General features: G+C 35.4%; 1 protein-coding gene and 1 pseudogene across 5 annotated transcripts in view; both read right to left on the bottom strand.

The window, feature by feature from the left end:
- Positions 1-21386, bottom strand: part of ZCWPW2 (zinc finger CW-type and PWWP domain containing 2) — a 147885-nt gene that overhangs the window by 123204 nt on the left and 3295 nt on the right. For all 5 annotated transcript variants that reach the window (XR_014135254.1, XM_081790134.1, XM_081790136.1 and 2 more), the window contains one exon: positions 16118-16228. The gene's annotated coding sequence lies outside the window, so the exon portion shown is untranslated. The remainder of the gene's footprint in view (positions 1-16117; positions 16229-21386) is intronic.
- On the bottom strand, positions 3677-13665 carry LOC132684138 (SIN3-HDAC complex-associated factor pseudogene; annotated as a pseudogene).

Below are 21386 nucleotides of genomic sequence, written 5' to 3'. Positions count from 1 at the left end.
TGGGTAGCCTTTCCTCAGTGTATGTGCAAAGAGAGAGAGAGAGGATGGGCTTTGTGGTGTCTTTTCTTACATGGATATTAATTCTATTAGATCAGGTCCCCATTTTTAGGAACTCACCTAATCCTTATGACTTCCTTAGAGGCCCCATCTTTAAATACAGCTACAATGGGAATTAGGGCTTGAACATATGAATTTGGGGGACAAACTTTAGCTGATATCAATAAAACAAAAGCTGGTTCCTTAAAAAGAGAAAATTCAGGGGCACCTGGGTGGCTCCGTTGGTTAAGCATCCAACTTCAGTTCAGGTCATGATCTCGTGGTTCATGGGTTCGAGCCCTGCGTTGGGCTCTGTGCTGACAACTCAGAGCCTGGAGCCTACTTTGGATTCTGTGTTTCCCTCTCTCTCTGCCCCTCCCCTGCTCATGCTCTTTCTTTCTCAAAAATGAATAAACATTGAAAAAAAAAAGAATAAAAAGAGAAAATTCAGAAATAAACTATATTATAAATATAAATAGAGCATTAGAAAAATTTAAAAGCTCCTAGAAGATACCTTGCATATTTTTAACTCAAAAGGAAATTTAAAAAGACAGATAAGGAGAACATAAGAAAAGAAAAAAAACTATGGCAATTTCATTTAGGAAAGATCTTAAAAATCTGAGCTAAAGCAGATCAGATTTGTAAAGTAAAGTGCATCTATTAGAATATTAAGGGAAAAAAGTGATCTTGGCCAAATAGGCAATGAAAAGTAAAAGTTAACTAGTTATAAGACTGGTCCTCTGCAAGATGGCCTGCCAAAAATGTGGCATCTGACAAAGCTCCACAGAAACAGGCTATGGCCAGAGCCTGATGTAATCAATACTGGTCGACCATAATGTTTCGGCCCCGCTGCCACCTCCAACCATTTCTCATGTCAGGGAAGGGGCTGATGTTAACCCAATTAATCATGTATACTGATATGGCCTACTAGCATGGCAAATCTTGCTAACTTGAAGCATCTTGTGTCTATAACCAAAGGTCTTAGATTTCAGCTGGGCTGGGACTTCTCATCAACCCTGAATGCCATGCTGTCAGGACAGTGCTGAAATCAAAGTTGTGCCGCATCATATTACTACTGTATTCTGGTCCTTGATCATGCCAAGGGAGGAGCTGGTGTTTCTCCAATTACTCACTAAAAGTTTCATAGTTCAGTGGTCAAGGTCTGTCCAATGGAATTTGTCACATGGCCCAAAGAGACTGCTGCTATGCTCTATTTCAGAGTGGAATAAGGCAATGGTGACTCACCACTGAGGTACTGACACCTATACCTCGAAGCTTTCCCTTGCAAATACTGCCCCAGCAGGTTTGATATGTATGCTGTTTGGCCACTTGCAATAGTTTGCAATGACACGTCACATTAGAGATTACAGAAGGAAAACCATATAATAATTGTATATTTACATGTGAGAAATTCAACATTCATTCGTAATTTTTACAACTAAAGTTAAATCTCAACCTAGCACCATTTATAAAAATTAATTCCAGAATGACTAAACACTAATGTAAAAAAGTGTAAAATAACATATATAATGTAGAAGTACCAATGTGTTTGCATGTATGACATAAAAGTCATAAAAGACTAATAAACTTGAACACACTGAGATTAAATCTTCTGTGGAACTAAAACTCAAAAAAATAAAATAAAACCATAAAAAAGTTGAAAGGCAAAAAAGAGACAAGGAAGAAATATTTTCAAAATATAGACATATGGACTGATTCAGAATGCATATTGTAAGGAGCGAATATACTTAGTAGAAGAGCTTTAGGAAAGCAGGAAAGCCTCAAGGTTACTTTTCTGTGTATACTCTTTTTTGAATTTTGTAAAATACTAAATTTATTAACTATCCTAGTACAAGCCTGTACTGAACAACTTAAAAAGTACAAAACAGATTTGTGATTTCTAATATATTAATTCAAAGTATATGACTACATATAGTACATCCTATGAGCAAAGAGAGGTAAAAGGGAAAAAAGAAGACTGGTTGCGTCTAGTAATAAATATAGTAATAGAGATAATCTATATTATGGTATATCCTATACCACCGGTACCAGCCAAAATGCACAAAATAAAATTCAGATATGACTCAGGAGAGATGATAACGGGTAAGACCTCATAATATATCTCAAAGGCTATGGGAGAATCCATTCAACTCACTATGTAGTTTGTGTCTAGGATGGGACGTACTGTGTAGGCTTGTCCAAAAGAAAGAAGAACAGAACTTTACTTTTAGATTAATAATTATAAAATTATAGGATACCCATAAAAGTGGCTCACTGCTACTGTTATTTAAACTATCCAATTTTTAAAATCCAATGTTAAGGAATGACACTGAATCACATTTTTATAAGGTAGGCAAAATGTTCTTCCCTCATTATAAAAAGTGAACTGGTGGGTACCCCCTCCCCACCTGAACTTTTAGAAAAGCAGCAATGAGAACACTTTGGCTTGGGCTCAACTAAGAAAGGCTTTTAATGGTGATTTCAGAATTAAAGAGCTCCACATTCAGGATTCATTAATCACATAACATCTGATTGTATAGAAAGCTTGACTAAAATAAGACACCCAAAAAACCAATCCATTCAGCATTAATACACATGTATTTTCTCCTAGAAATTTCCTTAATATTAAACAAGAAATCCTAATACATTACCACAAGTCAAATGCCCACCTACACAGGTAAATACAAAGGTCAACTGAACCCACAGCTAAAACTGAATTGTGCAGGTTTTTAGTGAAATCATTGGTCACATAATAAAAACAAAAGTCAACTGTTTACATATATGGTAAGCCTTCTAAGAAATGAAGCTCAAGAAGTGTTAGCCTTTGTTCTGTGCCATCTTGAAGATCCACATTTTATTTTTCAGAGAGTGTAACAGAGTGATAGAGTATATTAGCTACTATATGCAGTGTTTTGGTACTATTCATAAGTTTTCCCAAAGAGGTGATTTGGTTATGCATTAGAAGTCTCATATAAATGAAACACCTTATCAAATATTAACACAGAGGGAAGTGACACAAGATACAACATAGACAGTCAAGTTACCTCTTTGTATATTTAGGAATGATTTTCTCCTTCAAGGTGTTTACACTAGGAAGCATAGTGTGTCCTGATTAATATTTCAGTAGTAAAGATTTGAGTGATCAGAACCTTGGCAAAACCTTAATTCAAAATTGTTAACAAATACTTCCAGTGACAAGACTACGTGATTGAGTATTTATTATTATGAGGGAAAACAAGTACAGCCAGTCATCTTTGAAAAATGCCTCAACCACCGCTTCTCAATATAGAAGGCTACAATTACATGTGGTCTATCATACAATTAATCCTATCTCAGTCGTCTGAAATTCCCTTACTTTCGTTCATTAGAAGGGGATATAAAGACTTTATAGTGGCATTCAGGAGTCCTATGAAACAGTATCTTAAATATTATGAAAATATTTTTTTTCTATAGTACTGGCTTCAGAGTTTGTGGAAATGGAGAAAAGAACCAACTCAAATCATTCTAGAAATTGCCTTTAAGCATAATAATAAGTATCAAAGAGCTGGAAAGCCACTATTAAGGGCTGAATTGTATCTCCCCTTCCCCCCCGCCCCCAACAAATTTATATGTTGAAGACCTAAATCTCAGTGCTGCAGAATATAACTGTATTTGGAGACAGGGTATTTAAAGAGCTTAAGTAAATTAAAATTAGGGTGGGCCTAATCCAATCTGACTGGTGCTCTTATCAGAAGAGGAAATTTGGACAGGCACCTGCAGAGGAAAAACAATGTGAAAACACAGAGAGAAGGTGACCATCTACAAGCCAAGAAGAAAGGCCTGGAACAGATCCTTACCTCAAGGACTTCAGAAAGAACCACCCTGCTGACACCTAGATTTCAAACTTCCGGCCTCCAGAACAAGGAGAAAATAAATTTCTGCCATTTAAGCCACTCAGTCTGTAATACTTTGTTATGGCGGCCCCAGCAAATTCAATTTGGATTTTTTGTTCCCCATCTACATAAACCACTCCTCAGTGGAAATGGCAGAGGCTCTGGCACCCTGATCGTCCAGCTTCTCAGAAACCCTTCTTGTTGCTGCAGCAAGGCTTCAATAAATGGGTGGTAAGGACTTCCCCAAAGTGCCTTTTATAGAGTTAAACTCACAACATAGTTTATACCTTTTCCAACAAGTCAGATTAAAAAGGAAAAGGGAAGTGTGCTGTTAGAACCAGAAGCCATCTCTGTATCAGAGCCGTCATCTGACAGGTAAGTGCAACAGGGAGACTGAGGTGGCCAAATTACTTGAGGGGGTATGGTGGGTATCAGGACTGTGAGGCGGAAATTCTTCCTGCAGTTTACGCATCTGGTTGCTTCTTTATCCTGTTTCCGAGATACTTTCCACGTTCTTTGGCTTCGATATAGAGTTTAGACTGAGTCCTGCCCTTGTACCTACCACATGATTCCGTTTTTTTGTGTTTTTTTATCCTGCTGGCAACTTTTTCTATCTTTTCATAAGTAGTACTCGGCTATTTGCAAAAGTCTTCTGAAGTATCATGTAGCTGCAAACTGCAGCTCTGGAAGTCCTTTCGTTATTTACTGCAACTAAACTGAGAACTGCAGAACCTAGCTCTGCCAATCTAGCAGCCCTCTGTACTTCAGCACATCTTTGGCTTGTAAAAGCAAACGTTTTGTCTTCTAGAAATAGTTTTCTAAAGGCAGCTGTTCCATACTCAGTAACATTCCTGAGGTGCGGAGTATACACCAGGCCATCTTCCTCCCCCACATCCAGTCCCTCACTTAACTGCCTTACCTAGAAAGACCGTCTCCCGCAGTTCTCCAATAGATTGTTTGGTTTTGTTTTTAACAAAGAAGCGTCAAGCAGCAAAGCTTCAACAACCTAAGTAGGAGCAGTATGCAAGGTGATGGATGAGGTAAATGGGCATTACAAGGTGCTGAAGACTGCTTAACGTCTACATGCATTATATATACTTGAAGGGACATATAAGGTAGAGACAGAAGAGGTTAAAAATGTAGCTTCATCTTCCCCTCTTCAGTTCATATCTCTAAGAAAGCATTTTTATTTACTCCCAGGGACTTAGTTGGCTGATAGGTAAAAATGCAGACATGGAGGGGCTGAGAATGCTCTTTATAGAAGAAAAAATATGAAGATATTGTAAGACTAGATTTGGGAGAGTATAGGAGGCAGGAGGGAATTAAGTAAGAAAGTGAAAGGTCATTTTTTAAGTGAGTTTTAAGGAAAAGAGGCAAGTAATTCCTGCATAGTTTGTTAACTTTGAAGAGGATAGATGGGTAAAGACAAATTTTACTTTACTTAGTTTCAAACGAAGGACTTCCTCCTCTTCCACTGCTTCAAGAAACTTCATAAAGACTTGATTTTCAATGCTTTTAAAAAGAGACTTTGTATTTTTTTAATGTGACACTGAGCTGGCCTTATTAGGATGGGAACAAGAAAGTCTTAGATTTGAAGTATATTTGAAGGACTACCAGATGGGATTTTGGACGGATGGTAAAATTGTCCAACTCCACGTCAGATTAAAAATCATTACCCTAAAACAAAGCCACAAATTAACTTTTACCATAACCATTCAGGGGGTTGGGCACCAAACTTTCACTAGTTAGGAATTACTTTAAGGCATAAAGAAAGTGAATTCTAGCTGGGAATTCAGGGCTCAAGATTAGATTATCTACAGATTAAAAACCAGATTTGGGCAGCATTTCATCATTTCACTAAAAAGACATTTTCTTAGAGTTACAGATTAAAAATTTATTTTAATCCAGCCTTCAAAGATATCAAATTGTTAGAGATGGTGTCTTTCCTGGTCCATAAGAAGAGGCCAGTGGTAGAAATACACTGATTCAGGGTTCATCTCTCTTTTTATTGGCTGTGATTGAAACCACTGGAGACTGGAATACTATGCTACAGTCATCCAGCTGACTTTGGGACCACTAGTAGAGGGTATTTACTACTATAAACTGGAAACATTAAGAAGGGACACCGCCAGGAATGGGAGAAAGGGCATTTGATTTACGGTTGGAATAAACCAAGTGCTCTAATAGTACTAGACTCCAGAGATTGAAAATATTGAAGATTAAGTAAGGATCTATAAAGTCTTGAATTTGGAGTTGGTAGTGAACTCAAAGTCACAAAGAACTACTTCTGTGGCAGTATTCAATCTATCTCTTTCTTCCACTCACCAAAAAAGCAACTCTACACTTCAGGGTGAAGATTTGCTGGCATTCTTAAGTCAAGTTAACATTCACATAATAAAGTAAAGGGAAAATAATCTACCTATATATTCAGACTTTGAGGTTCTTTTTAAAAATATCTATTTATTTATTTTGAGAAAGAGAGAGAGAGAGAGAGAGAGAGAGAGAGAGAGAGAGTTTGTGTGTGTGTGTGCATGCACAAGAAGCAGGGGTAGAGGCAGAGGGAGAAAAGAGAGACTCTCAAGCAAGCTCTGTGCTATCAGCATAGAGCCCAATGTGGGGCTCCATCCCACAAACCATCAGATAATGACCTGAGGCAAAATCAAGAGTCAGATGCTCAACCAACTGAGCCCCCCAGGCACACCCAGACTTTGAGATTGTTTAAATGGGTCCTCCAGCAGGTATGAAAGAATTAAAATAAAGAACTAGAAATGACAAGATCAGATTAGTGTAGGAGACATTTATATATCATATAGGTAAGGATTACTAAACAGATTTACACTTTACTACTAATAAGGAACAAATCTTAAGAGAAGGCAGTGATGAGTGTCAGGAAGAAGCTTGGGCTAGAGGTGATTCAGTCTCCTAAAACATGACCCCTAACTAACCAATCCCTGAGCTTCCTTTTGACATTCCTTTAGTGAACTTAGTGATCTTTTTCCCCCCTCTCCTGTACCTGAGCAACTGAATGTTCTTAAATGTCATATGGAATGAATTCAGTTATTATTTTCATTCAGGACCAATCATAAGTATACGTGCACACATATACACATGTGCATGCAGGTCCATACAAAACTGATAGCTTGTTCCATAATCTAATAATCTCCCTTCCGGGTATATATCAAAAAGAAATAAAATTATCTCAAAGAAATATCTGCACTCCCATGCTCACTGTGGCATTGTTCACATTATTCATACCCTCCCCACACTGGAATTTCATTCAGCCTTAAAAAAGAAGGAAATCTGTCATTTGTGACAACATGGATGAACCTGGAGGGCATCACGCTAAATGAAATAATTCAGGCACAGAAAAAAAAATACTGTATGATTATCACTTAATTTGAAAAAAAGTCAAAATCATAGAAGCAGAGAAAATGGTGGTTACCAGGGATGATGAGGAGGAGATGGCAATATTTGTGAAAGGGTACAAAGTTTCTGTTATATGAGTCAAGGTCTAGAGACCTAATTGATGGTACGCTGGTCATAGTTAATAATACTAGGTTGTATAGGTTGTATATTTGAAATTCACTAAAAGAAATCTTAAGTGTTCTTACCATACAAACACAAAAGCAACTATGTGAGGTGACGGATATCATAATTAGCTTGATTGTAGTAATCATTTCAACTATATATATATATATATATATATGTTAAAATACTATATCATACATCTTAAATATGTACAATTTTATAAAAATAAATTAATTCAAGACCAAGTAAATTATTTCGTTAGGATTTGGTTTTCCTTAGTCTCTCTAGTCTGCCTCCTTCTGCATTAGGTTTACTCTTAGGTTCCACATGAAAGACAGTGGCAGCAAAATTCAAGTCCAGTATAAAAGAGCAAATGTCTTCTCCAGAAATCCAGCAAAAATCTTACGGCACCACACTGGCTCTAAGTGAACATATGTCTATCCCAGTATCAATGACCGTAGCTGGTGAATATCACAACTTTTAGGCATAGGTCACATACCCACCTCTGGAGCATGGGGTAAAGAAAACTCCATCAAATATACATCAACGGGGGCACCTGGAGAGCCCATTTGGTTAAGTGTCCAACTCTCGGTTTCAGCTTAGGTCATGATCTTGCGGTTTTTGTGTGTTCAAGCTCTGCACTGGGCTCCACGCTGACAGTGCAGAGCCTGCTTAGGATTCTTTCTCTCTCCCTCTCTCTCTGCACCTCCCTTGTTTGTGCTCTCTCTCTAAATAAATAAATAAGCTAAAAAAAAAAAATACATCAATGGAGGAGGAGGGTTTTCCAGAGGCACACTGAGGTGTAAGACAAAAAATGTAGCTGTGCATGCAATATTTGAAAATATATATACCAGAGGCAAAAATTGGAAAAAGATGTAAAAATCTTACGGTGGTAAGATTATAAATTGTTTTCTGCTCTATTTTCCAAAGTTTTTATATTAGAAAATTTTAAATTGTATTGTTTTATATAACTATACGTCAATCCTCATTATTTGCAAATTCCATATTTGTAATTTTTCCCACTCACTATAAATTATTTATAACCTCAAATATCAATATTTGCTGCGCCTTCACAGGCAATTCTCTGCCTTCTTGTTTCAGAAGAGACATGGTCTAGTTAGTGCCACATTTTCCCAATTACTGCACTTTTGTTGGTGATTTTATTGTTTAAAATGTCCTCCCCACATACAGCTAGCATTCTTAAGTTCAAGAAGGCTGTGATGTACCTTAAGGAGAAAATCTGTGCTAGATAAGCTTTGTTTAGGCAAGAGTTATAGTGCTGTTGGCCATGAGCTCAATGTTAATGAATCAACAGTATAGATTAAATAAGGTGTCTTTAAACAGAAACACACAGAAAACAAGCTTCTGTAGTGATGATTAATGAAGATGTGGTGACCAGAGGCTTGCAGGAATTTAATTCTGCACTTCCTCTAGGAGCAATGATTCAGAATTTGCTAATTCAGTGTTCACAATGATGTAATAATAAAACATAATGACCATGAATTAGAATAGACTGAAGTATATATGTGTTTTAAATAAATATAATAAAATTACATTTTCAATATTATGAGTTTTATAAATGAATACAGGAAATAAATTCAAAGGACTAATATAAATGTAAAAAGACAAAATTAACAATATATAACAGTTATTTCTCAAAGATATTTTAGTAACATAACATAATCTATCCTTGAAATAAACATTCTAAAAGAATTTGATATTGATCTACATACATCAAAGTGGTGACTAGCTACAGAAAACTTTGAATAATATTAATTCATCAGATTTAATATTTTTCTTTGCATGTTGTTCATAATTATAGCTTATATATCAGATCTTCAATTAAAATCAATTATTGAAAATTCTGAAGAAATATTTTAATATGAAAACAAGTTTCCAAATAAACCATCAAAGTACAAATTTTCAATAAATTTCAACCTGCACTGTTTCTGCTAATTAAGTAGCCTTAAACACTTGTGTATCCAAAGTACTTGATTTAATTTATTTTGCTAAATTGTAACTTCTTGTTGCAAAAGTTAAATTGAAGAATGTTTCATGGATTTGTAAATTTTATAATTGCAAAGGTGAACAAGCAATGTACCAATAATGGCTACTTTTAGAGTTACCTCGGAAAATGAAGATCATTAGGGGTTAAATAATCTTACCAGGAATGTAATTATGATGCACATAAGAAATAATAAGCAACGGTCCTAGTTCAAGAACATTGCTTTCTATCCACAAAAACATACAGTCTTTTTAAAGGATATTTATTTTTCAACGTTTTTTATTTATTTTTGGGACAGAGAGAGACAGAGCATGAACGGGGGAGGGGCAGAGAGAGAGGGAGACACAGAATCGGAAACAGGCTCCAGGCTCCGAGCCATCGGCCCAGAGCCTGACGCGGGGCTCGAACTCACGGACCTCACGGACCGCGAGATCGTGACCTGGCTGAAGTCGGAGGCTTAACCGACTGCGCCACCCAGGCGCCCCAAAAACATACAGTCTTTTAGGGGAAAAATGGTATGTACTCTTCTGTAAATATATCAAAACGAACAGTACCTCAAATTTGGCATTAATTTGTTCCCTGATTCACTCATTCATTCATTTTTTTCAACAGGTATTTTAACCTCTCACATGCCACACAATAGTTCCAACTGCTGGGAAACAGCAGTGAATAAAAATAGACATAGTAAGCAGGAGTTAACATTCCAGTAAGAAGGGAAGTAGATAGTATATGCAAACAAAAAAAATAAGATAATTTCAGATGTTGATAGATGCTAAAGGGAAAAAAGACAGGTTGGTATGATAGATGTATATGCTGAGGGAGATGAGGAGATGGTCAAGGAAGGTTTTACATGAAAAATGACATTTGAGCTGAAACTTGAAAACTGAAGACACCGCCCATAAAGAGCCATGACAAGAAGAAAATTTGGGCCTATGTGCAGGACAAATATGACGCCAGTATGACTATAAGTGCAGGAAGATTTCCGGTACAAATCTATCAATTAGAAAAAAGTCAGAAAACCCAATAGAAAAACAGCCAAAACACATAAACAGGTTCTTCACAAGAGTCAATCCATGTAACCAATAAATATGGCAAGGCCTCAAACTTGACAATCATAAAGGAAATACAAAGCAAAAGTACAATGAGAGGGGCACCTGGGTGGCTCAGTCAGTTAAACGTCTGACTCTTGGTTTCAGCTTGAGTCATGATCTCACGGTCCATAGGTTCGAGTCCTGTATCGGGTTCTGCCCTGAGTGTGCAGAGCCTGCTCAGGATTCTCTCTCTTTCTCTCTCTGTCCCTCCCCCAACTGAGTGCACGCACACGCTCTCTCTCTCTCTCTCTCAAAATAAATAAAATAAAACTTAAAAAAAAAAGTACAATGAGATACCACTATAAACTTATCAGCAAAGTCACTGTTAAAAGGACCGACGATGCCAAATGTTAGCAAGGATATAAACAAACTTGAACTCTCATACACAGCTGGTTGCACTGCCAACTGGTATGTCCACTGGCAACTTGCTTTTTTTACTATCTAGTAAATTTGAACATATGTACTTCTAGGTATTTATATGACACAAATATCTATAGCTAACACACACACACACACATATATATCTCAATAGATATGTTCAAGAGTATTTGTAGCCAAAAACAATAAACAACTAAAATATCTATAGGGGCGCCAGGGTGGCTCAGTTGGTTAAGTGTCCCACTTTGGTTCAGGTCACGATCTCAGTCTGTGGATTCAAGCCTGGCATCAGGCTCTGTGCTGACAGCTCAGAGCCTAGAGCCTGCTTTGGATTCTCCCTCTCTCTCTTCCCCCTGTCCCCCCGCCCCCCTGCTCACACTCTGTCTCTCTCAAAAATAAACATTAAAAATTTTTAAAATATCTTATAAAGTGTAGAAGAGAAAAATGAAATACAGTAAATTCACATTGTAGAATAGCGTATAGCAATAAAAATGAACAAACTCCTGCTACACAAACCTGAGTGAATACCAAAAGAAGCCAGATAAAAAGATACATGTTACATGATTCCATTTAAATAAAGTTTTAAAACAAGCAGAACTAATTTGCAGTGTTAAAAGTTAAGATAGTAGTCAGCTTTGGATCAAAGGGATCTAGTGACTAAGAGTAGCCATTTGGTAGCTTCTTGGGGGCAAGCAATGTTCTTCAAGGGTCCTAACAACTGTGATAGATAATGAATGAGAGGAAGAGATTTCATCATTACCCAGAATATGGTTACTCAGGTGTACTTACTTTGTGAGCTATAATTTTCACACTTTTTTGTATATATGGAACAATTCAACAAAGTATGTATTTTAAAAATACATCATATTACAGTATAAATGATTTGAGGATAGAAATAATGTTTTAGTCTTGTGTAGAAATATGGCTCTAAGAAAAGTAGACTGATTGCATATGTTTTAGAGGTGAACCAGGTAGAACTCACGGATATATTTTGTGTAGGGAATAAGGGAAAGGTAGTGATCAAGACTGACTACTAAGTTTTCAGCCTAAGTAACGGAATCAAAGTTGGTGACCCTCATGTTTCCAGAAAGACAGAACACATGACTGTGTTAGATGTTGCTTAGGATTTCAGTAAGAAGAACAGAGATATATACATTGGATTTAAACATGGAAGTCATCGATGATCTATAAACATTAGGTTAGTGGTAGAGATGAAATCCTCATTGGAGCATGCTAAACTGTAATTATGAAGTGAGAAAGTGGAGAAAACAATTTTAGCCAACTTTAAGTAGGTTTCTGTTTTATTTTTAATATTTATTTATTTATTTTGAGAGAGAAACAGAAAGAAGCACAACACAGTCTCTGGCTGTCAGCACAGAGCCCGACGTCTCAATCTCACGAACCATGAGATCATAACCTGACCCAAAACCAAGAGTCAGACTCTTTTTTTTTTTTTATTTTTTTATTTTTTAAAATTTTTTTTTTCAACGTTTTTTATTTATTTTTGGGACAGAGAAAGACAGAGCATGAACGGGGGAGGGGCAGAGAGAGAGGGAGACACAGAATCAGAAACAGGCTCCAGGCTCCGAGCCATCAGCCCAGAGCCTGACGCGGGGCTCGAACTCACAGACCGCGAGATCGTGACCTGGCTGAAGTCGGACGCTTAACCGACTGCGCCACCCAGGCGCCCCCCAAGAGTCAGACTCTTAATCGACTGAGACACCCAGGTGCCCCTGTTCTTGTATTTTGGTCTTTTTTTTTTTTTCCTTTCTGTGAATCAGGAGAACAGAAATGCAAAGAAAGAAAAGAGCAAGCTGGGAAGCGTTGTGAGATCAGAGCAAGTTATGACATATATATTATACAAATGGTTGAGAAAAGAGAGTCTGGTATAAAAATATAAGCTTGACTTATTTAATAATTTTGGTAGATTAGGCCTCATCTACAATGATTCACCTTTCCCCACCACCCCAAAACCAGAAGCCACTTTTTAAGAAAGCTCTTGACACATTACTTGTACAACAAAGAGTTAATTTTTCTATTAAGTTTTGCTACATGTAGGGGAGGAAGTTCCCATTTTTTCTCTTCATTTCTTTAGCTTTAACAGCTTTACTGAGATATTACTCACATACCAAAAAATTCACCCATTTAAAATGTACAATCATTTCTTCTTATGTCCTGGGTTCCTTAATGATGCTCAAGTGTTATCTGGTACTAATAACATTCAGCATAAACTAAAAAATGTTTTGGAAACGAAACAGAGATACTTTCCTTCTAAACCTTTATTTCAACGATCAATTTTAATGTAAAACGCATTTATTGTAGAAAACAAGAATTCAGAAAAAAAAAACAGAAGAAAAACCATTTCCAATTGATAAATGCATGGTAACATTCTGAGAAGTAAAATTTTTTGCTCTTAACTTTAGGAATCTTACTGTCATTCTATATCTGTGTGTTCTTCTGGATACGTGAGAAAACCCCTACATGTTTAAGCTATTTGTCTGTCCAACTACTTGAGGCCAAGAACATTCTTACCAAATACAGGCTTGATCCCTGATTTCTTGCCCAGGAGCTGCTGATTCTTAGAGGAAATTATGTACTCATGTCTACTGGTACCACTCTAAATGAAAAGATTCCAGCTCAGAGGAGCCGTTAGCACACCTTCAAGGCTACCCTTTTTACGTATTCTTTCTCTTTCCTCCTGTATCCTCACTGTGATTATTCTAAACCTTTATAAATCTCACACCATCTTCCTCATTCTCGAAAAATAAACTTGCCTCCTACTTTACAAGGAAATCTCCATTACTTCTCAATACCTAAAACCTTATCTAAAACTCCTTACTTATTTGCTACAGTTTTAGATCCTGATTCTATTATTGTTTGTTTTTGGTTCTGACACTTCTTGAGGGTTTGCCAAAGCCAGACTTAATGCTTAGGGAAAGACAAAAATCCCTCTCCTCAAGTAATGTTAAGTATCAAGTATTATAAGACAAACACAGGATGCTATGGAAGCAGATGTGGCACACTAACACTTTCAGGTACAGGGTGTCAGGCCACTTAAGAGAGGTGATACCTAAACCAATCCGAAAAACGGTAAGTAGGGGTCAATGCTCTTTCCATGTGCCCCTAGCAGTCTTACTTCCTTTACATACCACTTAACACACTGTATTATAATTTATTTGATAAAGTCCTCTACAAGCAAGTGAAAATCCACTTAGGGCAAGGTTCCTATCTATCTTGTTAACCACTGTATCCTGGCATCTAAAAAAGTTCCTGCCAAAGAAAAGCACTGAATATTTGTATTATAAAATATTGGAAATGACAGTAACTTCAGAGTTAGAGTGCCCCGCCAGTGTTGATACTCAAAATATTTAAAACCAGGATGGCTGTATCACCTGGATATCTTCTGTAGCTCTAGATTTAAATTCTGGCTGCATTTCTTGACATTTTTAAATTAAGGCAAGTCAGTTAAATGATCTGAACATCACTTTATCATCTGTATGTGTTGAGGATAATAATGCTTAAGTCATAGGATGGTTTTAATGACAAAATGAAACAGCATATAAAAAAACCCATTTCAGTGCCTGGTACACTAAAAACAATATAATAAATGTTTGATTTCCTTTCTACACTGCTTTTAAGCGAGTTAAATTTGTAGTTAGATAAGAAAATTAAAATATACAGAAACCAATGCAAAATGAGTATACTTATTTCATCTTTCCTTAATGATTTTTCTCAAGTGCTCAATTTAACAAATAATTATTTAGTTTGCCTCTAAACTCTAAAATGCATTTATCCTTAATTTTCTCTGTGATGTAAATTTAACATTCACTGTTCACTCATTTACCTAATTAATAAAGTTGTGCCTATATGTCAACCTTAGATTATACTTAATGACTCAACAGAAACTTATTAAGAGCCTATTATCTGTTCAAATTTGTAATTTAGCTTTACTGCTCATGAACTAGTTTATGCAGATACTTCTGGATAGATTCTAGCTTAATAAATGCTCCTAGATGGGGCGCCTGAGTGGCTCAGTTGGTTAAGTGACCAAATCTTGATTTTGGCTTGGGTCATGATCTCATGGTTCATGAGACCAAGCCCCAAGTCAGGCTCTGTGCTGACAGTGTGGAGCCTGCTTGGGATGCTATCCCTCTGCCCCTCCCCAACTCATGTGTGTGTGGTGTGTGTGTGGTGTGTGTGTGCATGTGTGTTCTGTCTCAAAATAAATACACTTTTAAAAAAATGCTCCAAGATGCTCAATAGATATTTTCTTTACTTTTTCTTTCATTTTAATAGTGAAGATAACTGATGAATTTCATCTGAAATCAGAAATCAAAGTTGAATGGAAAGAAACAGCTTATTGGTATAATCAAAAATTGGTATCATTTGCAGCAACTATGGTCTTCAGCTTTAAAATTTTTAAGGGAATAGTTCACAAATAGTAGAAATCTGATAAACTGTTCTAAATGCTAATTTCAAATGTTAGTAATCAATCTGTATGCTTTAGATCTATATTGGTTACAAATACCGCAGTTTATTCAGTATATGGAGACTTAAAAATAAAACAACAGACCCAACAAGGATAATTAAAATTAAGTTCTTCAGACAATCTGTCAAATACAATAGTGTTATAAATGGATTAGAATTATATCAGTAGATTGAACAAAGAGAGCATGAATTTCAGATTGGGAGTTATTTCTCCCTACATGTGCCCATTCTCAACTGACTTTTATCTAATCTATTTGCCATGGAAGTCACATAGTTGATTTGCTTAAAGGTAAAATTGTGTTCCACTAATGTTGTGGAATAACGATCTTCAATTAAGTTCACCATTTCCTTTAAATCACAAGACACAAGAATAGAATCTCAAGATAGTCTAATTAGAGAATTTCAACTTGTCATTCGAAAAGATTTATACACTGTCATTGATGTTTCTCATTTTAGAAATAAGTGTCATAATTCTAATAAAGAGTGATGACTTTCTTATCTTGGGTGCTAGTGAGTAACTACATAATTATTGTTTCAAGAATCACTACACAAATATTGAGAAAATGAATCACCGAAGAGTTTTAAAATGAGAACGTGAAAATGGAAGTAATTTTAAATTACATAATGTAAAACTGAGAGCATGCTTCTTCAACATATCACACCAAAATCTGCAAAGTAAACATGACACACTAGGAATAGGAATAAGTTGGAATTCTTACCCTGGAAGGGAACACACTAAAGGTTTTTCTCAGTTTGTCCAATTCTCAATTTCTTTAGAGTGGGTGGGTCTTTTCTTCTTTTGGCCTCGGAGAAAACTTTGGGCCACCTTTCTGCACGATGAAATGGAGAAGACAAGGAGGCACATTAGTTTCATAAAACACTTGCAAAATTCCCATATTTATCCTCCACCTTACATTTAGGGCCCTCATAGCCTCGCCATTATCTTTCTGGGAAGATTAATTCCCATTTCCACTGTGGACTCTTCTCCAATATATTCTGTGCTGAAGCTTCTTGGTGTCCATTCCTTTGGTAACATGTTCATACCTCATTTCTTTCAGAATATTTGTTGAAATCTTTTATCCATTGATGACTCCCCAACCCTTTCTTTTTCTGTTATGGGTATATTCTTATTTTTTTTATTGTAATCTTAATGGAAGGAAAAGACATAAATAAATCAGCCTGTAATCCTGAACAGAACTTGGAAATTTGCTTTCTTACCAATACATTATGAACATTTCCCATGTCATTTACTGCCTACATTATTTAAGCATAGGCGTGATTTTAGTTTTGAAGCCAAAGTTACATTTTTTACTCAATTATGTATTTACACAGTTCTAATGAAATTCAAAGTAAATATCACAGTATTTTTCCAATATTGGAATCACTAGATGATTTTTTTGTGTTTTGTTAGTGATTTAGAGACCTTCACTATCTATTTTTTCTTTTGTTGCCCGTGCTTTTGTGGTCATATAAAAAACTCATTGCCAAATCCAATGCCATGAAGGTTTCTCCTGTTTTTCTCTAAGACTGTATAGTGTTAGCTCTCACATTTAAGTTTTTGATCCATTTTTACTTAATTTTTGTATATGGTGGTAGGTAAGGGTCCAACTTCATTGTTTTCAACACCAATGGCTGAAAAAACTGCCATTTCCACATTGAATGGTCTTGGCATCTTTCTTGAAAATCATCTGACCATTTATATGAGGGTTTTGGGGGGCTCTCTATTCTATTGATTTATATGTATGTCTTTAGGTCAGTGATATACTGTTTTGATTCTGTAGCTCTGTAACATGTTTTGAAACCAGCAATGTGAAACCTCTAGTTTGTTACACTTTCTCAAGATTGATTTGGCTATTCCGGGATTCCCTTGAATCCCTTGGATTCCATATTAATTTTAAGATGAATATTTTCCATTTGCTTGATAATAGTCATCCTAGTGGGTATGACAGTAATAATTTTAATTCCAATCATCTATTTCCTTAATATATATTTTTTTCCATTCTATCAGTTAGTGAAGGAGTTAAGTTAAAAATCTGCCAGTATTGTGTGTTTATCTCTTAGTTCTGTCTAGCTATGCTTCATATATTGTGAAGGTGTTTTATTAGATACACACAAACCATTTATCTTCTGGTGGAAATACTTTTTTTTTCCTGAAAGTCTGCTTTGTCTCACATTAATATATCAAGCTACTTTCTACTTTAGCTTAGCTTACTCATGATCAATATTTTTTCATCCTTTGCTATTTTCCACAGATCACTTATAATCAGCATTTTTCTTAATCCAATATGACAGTCTTTGTTCTGAGTACTCTACATACATTTAATATAATACTGATATATTTGGTTTTAAATATATCATCCTTCAGTGTGTAAAGCAGTAAAATGAATGTCTCCTAAGTCTATTTTTCCTAAATCTTTTCATTAAAATATCACTAGAAGAAGTAATCAAAATTATTAACATTATGTATTATCAATATTTAAAATTTTTATTATTTTCTCAGCAAAAAATTTGAGACTGATATAATTTAGGTCATGTGGGGAAAAAGCATACTTTCTCTAACTCTTAACTAAAGGACCATTTCATAAACATAGTATGTATGTACATATGTGTGTGTGTGCATATACATATATATAGCATATACACATATACACACAGACACAAAAACAAATCTGCCTTGATATTTTATAGTTGATCATTTCTTTATTGCTCTACACTTCCCTTCTGAAAAAAATGAATAAACCTGCCTCACAGTTTTGTAAAGATGAAAGATGGGGCGCCTGGGTGGATCCATCGGTTAAGCGTCCAACTTTAGCTCAGGTCATGATCTCACAGCTTGTGAGTTTGAGCTCCAAGTCGGGCTCTGTGCTGACAGCTCAGAGCCTGAAGCCTGATTCGGATTCTAGGTCTCCCTCTCTCTCTCTGCCCCTCCCTCACTCATGCTCTCTCTGTCTCTTTCAAAAATAAAACATTACAATAATTTTTTTAAAAGATGCAAGATAATTATGATCTTATAAAGATTCTTGTTGACTTTTAGAAACGATGGATTATGGAATATTCTGCTAATTCACTTAATATCAAGACGCAAAGATTTTTTTTCCCTAGGCTTCTTCCTCTTTTCCTCAATCCAGGACATTACTTTCACCCTAAATCAAAGATATCCGTATGCATATTTTTTAAAGTAAGTTTGCTCTATCTGGAAAGCTGTAGTTGTCTTCTGCCTAGCTGCATAGACAAAAAAAATTTTTTATTCTCTTAAGACTCTTTAGACTATGTTTGATAACTTAAAAAAATATATTGACCAAAATATTAAATATTCCAACTTAGTGAATGATATATTCAATGTCAAGAAAGAATTACATTTTTCATGAATATAAATGTTATTGGTAATTTCAATCGTATTTCTGTTGCTAATAAATTCCCAAGTTAAAACACAAGATTTGGTGTAAATGTAGTCATTTCATTTCCATTTTCACCTAAATAGTATTAAAAATCAAAATTGAAAAATAGTAAAAGGATCACCTGGCTTCTAAAACTCTTCATTTTGAGCAATCACCTCAGTCACTAAGCTCAACATATCAATGATTTTCTCAACATATTTTCTCAATAAGTTATTTCCAGGTAGTTCTAGTACTGCCTTATCTCTGATCCTTAAACTTCTATATTAGCTAACAAAGGTATTTGAAACATATCAGTTCATTTGAGATAATAAATACATCAAACTGTCTTGTCAGAGAAAAAAACAACCAAAAACTTCTTTAAGTTGAAAATTTGGATTATTCCAAAAAAAGTACTGGTAGGATGGGATAAGGCAAGAACTTTTCTTATCATGCCTGGAAATAATGTATGGCAATGCAATTCATTATAATTTAGAAGAATAATTAAGAATTTTGATATTAGTTTAGGATGATCTTTGGAGAAAAAAGTTTTTTTTTAATTTTTTTTTTTATTTCAGGCACAAAGGGCTTTGATTACTACTAAGGAACACTTGGTATCAAAATAATATCTTTCTGTCACATACTCTAAAAAAAATTACGATGCAATAATATAAAAAAAATTGTGACTCACTATGATGATATCCATTATCTGAACATACAGGATCCTCTTCTAAATGTGATTTCATTTTAAGACAAAATAATGTAAGAAGAGTCATAATTCTCAAACTGATGGAGAATCTTTCCAGGGTTCCCCAAGTAAGTGAGAATTTTTAAATTAAGAAAATATATCAATGATAAAATAAAAATGTATATATATAAGATCACAGCCAGGTCAACTCAATGAAAACTGTATATAAATGAACAAAGATACCAAATTTCATTGCCTGAGTTGGCAATGTTTATAAGAGCTGGTGGAAAAACAGGCTGGGCTAGTTTTAGAATGGCTTTTTAAAACATGCTAAGGAGTCATTTCAGGAGTTTGAGAGGAGAACTGTAATGGCAACATTTACATTTTTAAAAGATCATTTTAGATATCAATATAAAGAATAAGTTGGGAGCCGAAAGACAAAAACTAATTAGAAAAAACTATTATAATAGTTATATTAGTATAACTATTATAGTCATACTATATAGCATATTATATACTATAGTATAATATATACAGTATATTATATAACATGTACAATATAATACATAAGTTATATATTATATAGAACAAATTATGTTATAAATTATATATTATACATAAACTATGTAATATATATAGTACATATTATATATATTATATAACAGTTCTATTATAATAGAAAACTGTAACACAGCAAGGATTATGAATTAGGATTTGAAAGATAGCTAAGAAGTAGGATCCATAAAACCAGGTGAACAGATTGGCTATGGGATGAGAGGGAGGAGTTTTTTAAAACCAGAGGGGATTATTATAAAATGACTGTAGAGGGGCGCCCAGGTGGCTCACTTGGCTGAGTGTCCAACTCTTGATTTTGGCTCAGGTCATAATTGCCTGATTCGTGGGATAGAGCTCAGCGTCAGGCTCCAAGTGCAGAGCCTGCTTGGAATCCTCTCTCTCTGCCCCTTCTCTGTGTGTTCATGTGCTCTCTTGCTCTCTCTCTCCCTCTCAAAATAAATAAATAAACTTAAAAAAATATAGGGGCGCCTGGGTGGCTCAGTCAGTTGAGTGTCTGACTCTTGATTTCTGCTCAGGTCATGATCCCAGGATTGTGGGATTGAGCTCCACATCGAGCTCTGCACTGAGTGTGGATCCTGCTTGAGATTCTCTCTTTCTCCCTCGGCCCTTCCCCTGTTCACACTCTCTTTCTAAAATAAAAATTTCAAAAATAGAAAAAAAGTTAAAGACTGTAGAGAAAATGATTAATATTAGTGAATTAAAATCACATCTTTTTTTGTACTTTTAAGAATCAACTATACATAGGCAATTTAAAAATCTACACTAGGAAATTATGTCTTTAACTTTGCAACTACTATAAATTCAACAATTTTACTATATAATCTGAGTTGTGCAATGAATTTGGAAAATTTCCCTCTCCTTTGCTATATAATCTTTTTAAACAATCTACCTTAATTTCTTTCTCCAGATCCTACAGAAGCTTAAAGTCATTCTTTCATTGTTGTTTATTTGGTAGCTTTATAAAATGTCTTTTCTCTGACAAACTGACTTTGTCTTCTTGGTTTTTACAGTGCAGATGTCAAAGTCTCAGAATTATTTCTTCTCTCCTCATTCTAAATAGGAAAAAAAGTTTTCATAGGCACATATAGAAACTGTCACAAAAAATTAATGGGACGGAATTGCTGGTCTTCATCCACATGACTGATAGCCCTGTGATAGCTTTTACGTCCTTATACATCTAAATAGTCATTTTGGGGGTGCCTGGGTGGCTCAGGAGGTTAAGCGTCTCACTCTTGATCTCATCTCAGGTCTTGATCTCAGGGTCATGAATTCAAGCCTTGCGTTGGGCTCTGTGCTAGGAAAAGGCATTTTGCCTGTTTGATCTCAGTATCTAAAACAATGTCTGGCACA

The sequence above is a fragment of the Panthera onca genome, chromosome C2 (assembly GCF_046562875.1).
Source record: "Panthera onca isolate mPanOnc1 chromosome C2, mPanOnc1 haplotype 2, whole genome shotgun sequence".
NCBI lineage: Eukaryota > Metazoa > Chordata > Mammalia > Carnivora > Felidae > Panthera > Panthera onca.
Note: the sequence above shows the minus strand (reverse complement) of the source record. Positions and strands in the feature narration are given on the sequence as shown.